The sequence below is a fragment of the Phyllostomus hastatus genome, unplaced genomic scaffold (genome assembly GCF_019186645.2).
Source record: "Phyllostomus hastatus isolate PE091 unplaced genomic scaffold, TTU_PhHast_1.1 phas_contig_137, whole genome shotgun sequence".
In the NCBI taxonomy this organism is placed as follows: Eukaryota; Metazoa; Chordata; class Mammalia; order Chiroptera; family Phyllostomidae; genus Phyllostomus; species Phyllostomus hastatus.
Window position 1 is genome coordinate 16,594,212 of NW_025333583.1, and position 6,910 is coordinate 16,601,121.

Genomic DNA, 6,910 nt, shown 5'->3' on the forward strand with positions numbered 1-6,910 from the left:
AACTTTCAAACAGCAAAGAAGACCAAGAATCTGTAGTCACCTGCAGACTGGGGCAGTTGGAGTGCTCACCAGCACAGGACTGGTGCAAACAAAGTGGAGATCCAACACACGGCAATGTGAACACAACGAACACACCGATATATACTTAGAAATGTTGAAGATGGAAGATTTTATATAATGTGTTTTCCTGCCATAATGGAAAAAAATCACACTGTGCTCAGGCCCCACGTAATCCCACTCTAAGTTCTCTGTGCGGGTGGGCAACGTGCAGGGACAGGGAGCAGGAGGGAGTTTTAAAAACCAGGTGGTTTTCAATGTGCAGCCAAGGTGAAAAACCACCCAATTATGCCTAAAATAAAGCCATATAAAATTTAAAAGAAAAAAAGAATCAGAAAGGGAGTGTTTAAAAAGATGGATAGAAGGCAAATGAAAAAGAGGAAATTGGAGAAAGAAGCCAGTACAGCAGTTACTGAATTAGACAAAATAGAAAGTGAAGCAAAAAATGTGGATAACAAGGCCTGCTACATAATAATCAAGAGGGAAAAAAATCATGTACCATCACAAATTTGTGTGTATACAACAACACTGTTACAAAATATATAAAGTTACATGACATATAAAGCAACAAATATATATGAAGCAAAAACAGAATGACAAAGAAATACAAATCCACAGTTGTGGTTGGAGGTTTTTAACACAGTTACCAGAAACCATTAGACCAAGAAGACAAAAAACTTAGGAAAGATATAGAATATTTATAAAATAAAACTTTAATTTAGTAGGGATACAGAGAACCCTGCAAATGGCAAAGAGAATGATTCTCCTTTTCACAAACATATGAAACAACTATAAAAACTGACAACACAAAGGTCACAAAATAAGTCTCAACAAATTTCCAAAAAAATAAATCAGTATCATGAAGATTATATATATTTTTGTAATTTGTCATTTTTTCTTCTTGAAATTTTTTTGAAATTATAGCAAAATATTATCTGAAAAAGCTGGATATAGATTCAAAGTGTTTCATATATCATTCTCCTAATGTTTCTTTATGTTTCCAATGTAGGAATGAATATTTGTAAAAGCCCAAACCACTAGAAAGATGTTTCCAACAAATATAATAGCAGATTACTATCACTTTATACAAAGAGCCCACAAAAAGATAAGAAAACACTAAAATGTTTATACATGAGTACACAGAAGACATTGAAGGACACCCAACATGAAGAAAAAACATGTACTTAACAAATGCAATAAAATTCATTGCATTTTAAATAAAGTCAAAGAAATATATGCCCTGACCGGTGTGGTTTGGTGGACAACCTGTCAGTGGGACAGTCACTGGCCCCTTCTGTCCTTGTTTTGCCTGAGTCCCGTCTCTATGGAAGCATGATTGACCGGCCCCGGGGGTCAGGCCACCCCGACCACAGTCCGCCGAGGACACACAACAGGGAGCACCAGCAACCCAAAAGAAAATCGAGGCATTCTCCCCACAGGAAGGATGCATGGAAGCTACAGAGGTCAAAAGCAATGTCTGCTTCAGACATTTATTGATTAAATCTATTTTTGTCTCATGTGGGAATCTTCACACAAACCGCGCCCCCCCATCCTCTTTACACCCAAACTTATTCTTTGGGTCCCTCATTTTATTCAAACAACAAATGTTTGTTTGCAGCAATCCTAGGCAAGCCCATGTGTGGGAGACCAAACATGTGTCAGACCTGGAGCTTGCCGTGGAGTTGTTCACGCTCCAGCAGTGGGAAAAGAGAGAACTGCAGCAACATCGCAAAGAAAGAGGAAGAGGCCCTACAGACACAGAGACAGTGCTCTGGAAATTCAGAGGAGGGACCACTTCCAACCGCACCTTTGATCCCATACTGCTTTGCAACATCTCTTGCATTGTTGTCTTGTCCGAGTGTTGACTCCTGCCTCACTCCACACCAGCTCTGCAGTCGTGCTGAGGAGCTCCTGATGCTGCTCCTTTCTCTGCACCCAGGCCAGCAGCTCCGCCAAGGCAGGGCTGGAGGACTCACAGGTAGAGTGCAAGGGTTAATATCTACAGACCAGAATACTGCTGCAGCAGCAGAGAACATCAAAGAAATGCTATCCGAATAAAGTCTATATAGGCTCATAGATATAGACCTTTATTAGCTTACCAATATTTCTTTAATGCATTAAACAAAATAAGAAATTCAAAACTTGCTTTTCTCCTTTGCCACTCCTCCCCTCCCCCACCGCCCCAGGAAATGTCTTTCTGTTGTCATCTCTGGCATGTCTGTCCACCTTGGCTATGAAGAAATGCCAACTAAAGGTAAAACACACCTTGCTGGTGGCTCTCAAAAGACCTTTCATACCACGATCTCTGATTTCTTCATGGAAATTCCTTTTGTGTGTGTACCATCAAATTTCGCCTTTTGGTATCATTCCCAAGTCCTTCTGAAAAACAGACTATGTTTCCTTTTTTGTTTCTTTTTTAAGTGACCGATAGTAAGGAAACATCTTACTCACCTCCCTTGCTCCCCTCCCGACTACAAGCCAGAACCATGCCCAGAAGTTCCCCATGTCCTTATCTGTGCTTAAGCCGGCCGTGCAAACAGGTCTTCATCCCCTCTGGAAGGTGCTCTCGTGGGTTTCAGAGTCGCCATCCTCTCGCAGCAACTCTCTCCTTCAGGATCTGGGGTGCGTTGTTTTCAGCCTCCATGGAGTGGTTCAGGGAAACATGCGCCATGTTACACTGGGTCATGGTGGGGTCTAGGGAGGCACACGTCCCAAGAGAGTGACTTCTCTGCACTCCTTCATAGAAGAACCCTGTAGCACAACAGTCCTGGTTTGGCTCCAAGCACCTCCCATGAATCTGTGCTTGGTCAGGCAGGACCCCGCATAGCTCCATCAGCTCTACCGGGGCCCACTCAGCCCCATGATCTCTCTTCTTACACCCTTTCCTCCTGCATGGATGCTTCCTCCTCTCTCTGCCTGAATGGCCTCTACTCTACTACAGACTACGTGTCTGAACCCTCACTACAACTGCCTGCATGGTGGGATCTGCTTCTTCCTTACTACACCAGGCCTCATGGCAGAATCCCCTTGTCTTTCAGACCCCCGTATTTTAATGCTTGGCCTGGGACTTCCTACATGACCTCATATCTGGCCCCTCCTATGATGAGCTACTTTTGCCAGTTCCCCCATATCTTTTACCTTCTTTTGACTGCCATCCTTAGTCAGGGCAAGAGTTCCTGTGATGCAGGGGCACCCAGCTCCTGCCTCTTCTGCAGACACTATATAAGCTCCCCCAGCTACGTCACGAGTCCCTGAATGTTCCCAAAGTTGGGTATCCTTTAGCCTGGGGCAGCAGCACAGCTATTAACTTGCCATGGTTATGCAATGTATCTTAAATTTCATTCAGTCCACTTCCTTCTTCCCCCAATTGAGGGACCCCCACTTTGCAACCTATTACAGAACTATGTTACTTTGGTGAGTCAAAATGTGAATTGTGCTGAGAGCATGGTATGCCTGACAGAACCCCTCACGTGAAAGTACCCTATCTGACCCCAGCACCTGAATTTCAGAGTAGCCTTGTCCTTTTCACCCACTTATGACACACTGTCCAGAAGTCACATGTTAATGGCATTTATACAAAAGAAAGCATTTACTACAACAGTTTCTCTCAAATGTGGAGATTCAAAAAGGTTTTGCCCAGGATACATTGCTGGAGAATGATATCATTGCTGGGAAATTCCATGGAATGGAGATAAAAGAAAGATAAATAGAAACTTACTGAATTTCTAGAGATATTCCCTGAGTCAGGACTTTCTCTAATTGGCTTTAAAAGAATTTGAATATGAATGACAGTATTCAAGGGAATCAGTGCTACTGTTAAAAAAAGAAGAAAAATAAATAAATAAATAAATAAAAGAGTGGGAGGGAGAAGAGGAGGGGCAGAGAACCCCCAGAGTCCTACAGAGTCACAGTCACAAGCAGTCCATCTGAATTCCTGTCTGGGAGTCCCCTTGAATCAAATGACCTCTCTGGGCAATATTAACCACAGGCCAAACTGGAAAATGACAAGAGTTGTCCAGGGGAACAGTGTCCACAGTTACACACCTTGGGAATAAAGAGCCGAGCCTGCACTCCTCGGTGCTGGTTCATCTCCTTCCTGTCACACCCACACCAACCCAGGTCAGACGCTCGCAGGCCCTCCAGCTGCTCTGGCCAGCTCCAGTCTGTCCCAGCGCCAGTCCTCCAGTCCGTGAAACGCGGAGGCTGCTGTCTACAATGCGGGTGTGTGGGCGTGCTTGGAGCAGGGGGCCTGCAGAGATGGCTCCTCAGTGTACGACACTCCCAACCAGAGTTTGGGGTCATTGTGTCGAGGGGCACAGAACTCGTGCCCTTCCTATGAACAAACACCCTACATGTGAAAAATAAAAAATAATTAAAAATATATAAATAAATAAATAAAATAAAATAAAACGCAGGTGTGGCCACATCCCTCCCAGCTTTAAATGCCCACTGCCATCAATTCCTTTTTTTGTTGTGGTAAAAAAAAAAAAAAACATAACATGAAATTTCACTATCTTGACCATTTTTAAGGTACAGTACATTAGTGGTAACTATATGCCCACTGTTGGGAAACAGTTATTTGGAACTTTCTCATCTTGTAAAACCAAAACTCTACATCCATGAAACCCACTCCCCATTTCCCCCTATCCTCCATTTACTGTGTTTCTGTGAGTTTGACAAGATACAGCATAGGTGGACTCATGCAGCGTGTCTGTCCTCTTGTGACTGTCTTATCTCACCTAGCATAATGTCCTCAAGATTTATCAATGTTGTGGCACATGACAGTATTTCCTTCCCTTTAAGACTGAATAATATCCCATTGTATGTGTTTACCACATTTTTCTTGGCCATTCATCCATTAAGGGACATCTGGGTTGCTTCTATACTTGGCTATTACGAACAATGCTGCTAACATCATAGGTATGCAAACACCTCTTCATGACCTGCTTTTGCCCTAGCCAGTGCGTCTCAGCGGTTCAGAGAGTCGTCCTGTAACTGAAAGTTGCCCGCTGGATTCCCGGTGAAGGTAACATAGCTGGGTTGTGGGTTCATTCCCTGGGTGCCCCAGTCCTGGTGCACACGGGAGGCCACCGCTCAATGCTGCCTCCCTCAACATTCTCTCTCTCCCTTTCTTGCTAAAAAGCAATGGAAAAAAATATCAGGTGACAATACCAAAAAAAGCTTGCTTTCAATTCTTTGGATAAATACCAAGAAGTGGGATTGCTGGATCATATGGAAATTCTATTTTTAATTTCTTGAGGAATTGCTACACAGTTCTCTATAGTGGCTGCACAAGGACTCCAAATTTTCCACATCCTCACCAAAACATTATCATCATTATTATTATCATTATTATTTTATACTGGCCATACCTGGGCGATTTGTGAAACAGAGCTCCTTTTCATGTTTGCTAGCCACATGTATGTCTTCTTTGGAGAAATGTCTGTTTGGGTCCATTTTCATTTCTCAGATGGGTTTTTGTTATTCTGTCGCTGAGTTGCTGTTTATCATTCTTAAGCATGGTCCACACCCTTCAAGATCTGGTCGTAAGCCTCATTTCCCTCCTCTGCTTACCTTACACACTTCTCTTTGGCAAGCTCAGTTCCATGAGGTTCCCTAACGGAGCAGCCACACTATTACATCTGCATGTGTTGTTCCTGACAGGTGCTTCCCTTCCTACTCTAGACACACCCTGCCTGCTGGAGAAAAATCTGCTTTCGCCAGAAAAAAAAATACCTTTGAAAAGCCTTCTCTCACTATGTCCTTTAGCCCACCACAAACAGAATTGAGTTCTCCCTCTTTTACACCATCCATCTATCCTGTGTGCAGGGCTCACCACGTCGGTTTGTGATTTTTGTTATCATCGGCCTCTCCCACCAGACCACAAGCTCCTTCAGATCAGACCCAATGCTTTATTGAGTATTCAAACTCCGATGCCAAACACAGAGACCGCCACATAATCTGTATTGTTAAATATCTTCTGAAGGAAGGGAGGGGAGGAGGAAGAAAGTCTGGTGGGCAGGTGAGCAAGCAGGCACAAAGGGAAAACATACATTCAGGCTATTCCTCCGTGCCCTGCTCCAACTCCCTGTGTGGCCTAGTTCTCTCAGCACAGTCTAGAGAACCCTGAACCCACCTCAACTTCCCAAAGCTGCAATGGCTTAGTCCTCACAAAGGTCACACAATAGTTCTATCTGCAGCATTCCAAATGAGAGTTTAGACTCAAAGACTGCAAACAAGTGGTCCAGTGCAGCCAAGCAAATACCCCGATCAAGTCTTGGGGCACTGGGAAAACTATCGTTTATCAAGCATATACTCCATGCCAGCCAACATGCGATGGCCTTCAGATTTGTTATCGCAATTCAACCCTCTTTCAAGTCCTTTGAGAGAAGGGTTATTATTCCCACTTTCCACATGAGGAAAACAAGACCCAACCAGGATATTAACCAAGATTTTTTTAATGCTAAGGCCACACTTTCATTATTGTATCATGACACTATAAAATTTACAATGGATGTGGTCCATTGTTTTGATAATTATTTATTAGGTACCAGCTATATGGTTCATAGGCTTGTCATTTATACCTGGGAGATACCTTAGAGGATATCTAGTCTAATTCCCTTCATTTACAAATGAGGAAGCCGACAACTTGACATGATTTACAAACTGTGCAGTGAATAGAATGGTACAATCAGGCTCTGCAGAAACATTCTTCTATTTGGTTTTTAAGTAGGTTTTTTTCCCTAAATGTAAAAGCAATAAAGCTCAGTGTTCAAATTGAAAGTTAAATAAACAGGAAAGTTAAAATAATCCATAATTCAACTCACAGACTTGGGGAGGGGAGAGGGAGGGG

The 6,910-nt window shown here is 43.1% G+C and overlaps 1 non-coding gene across 1 annotated transcript; it reads left to right on the plus strand.

Moving 5' to 3' along the window:
- Positions 1-4,283: 4,283 nt before the first annotated feature.
- LOC123830131 lies at positions 4,284-4,413 on the plus strand. Its single transcript, XR_006787705.1, has one exon. It is a non-coding gene; the product is annotated as a small nucleolar RNA SNORA11 (small nucleolar RNA).
- The last annotated feature ends 2,497 nt before the right edge of the window (positions 4,414-6,910 follow it).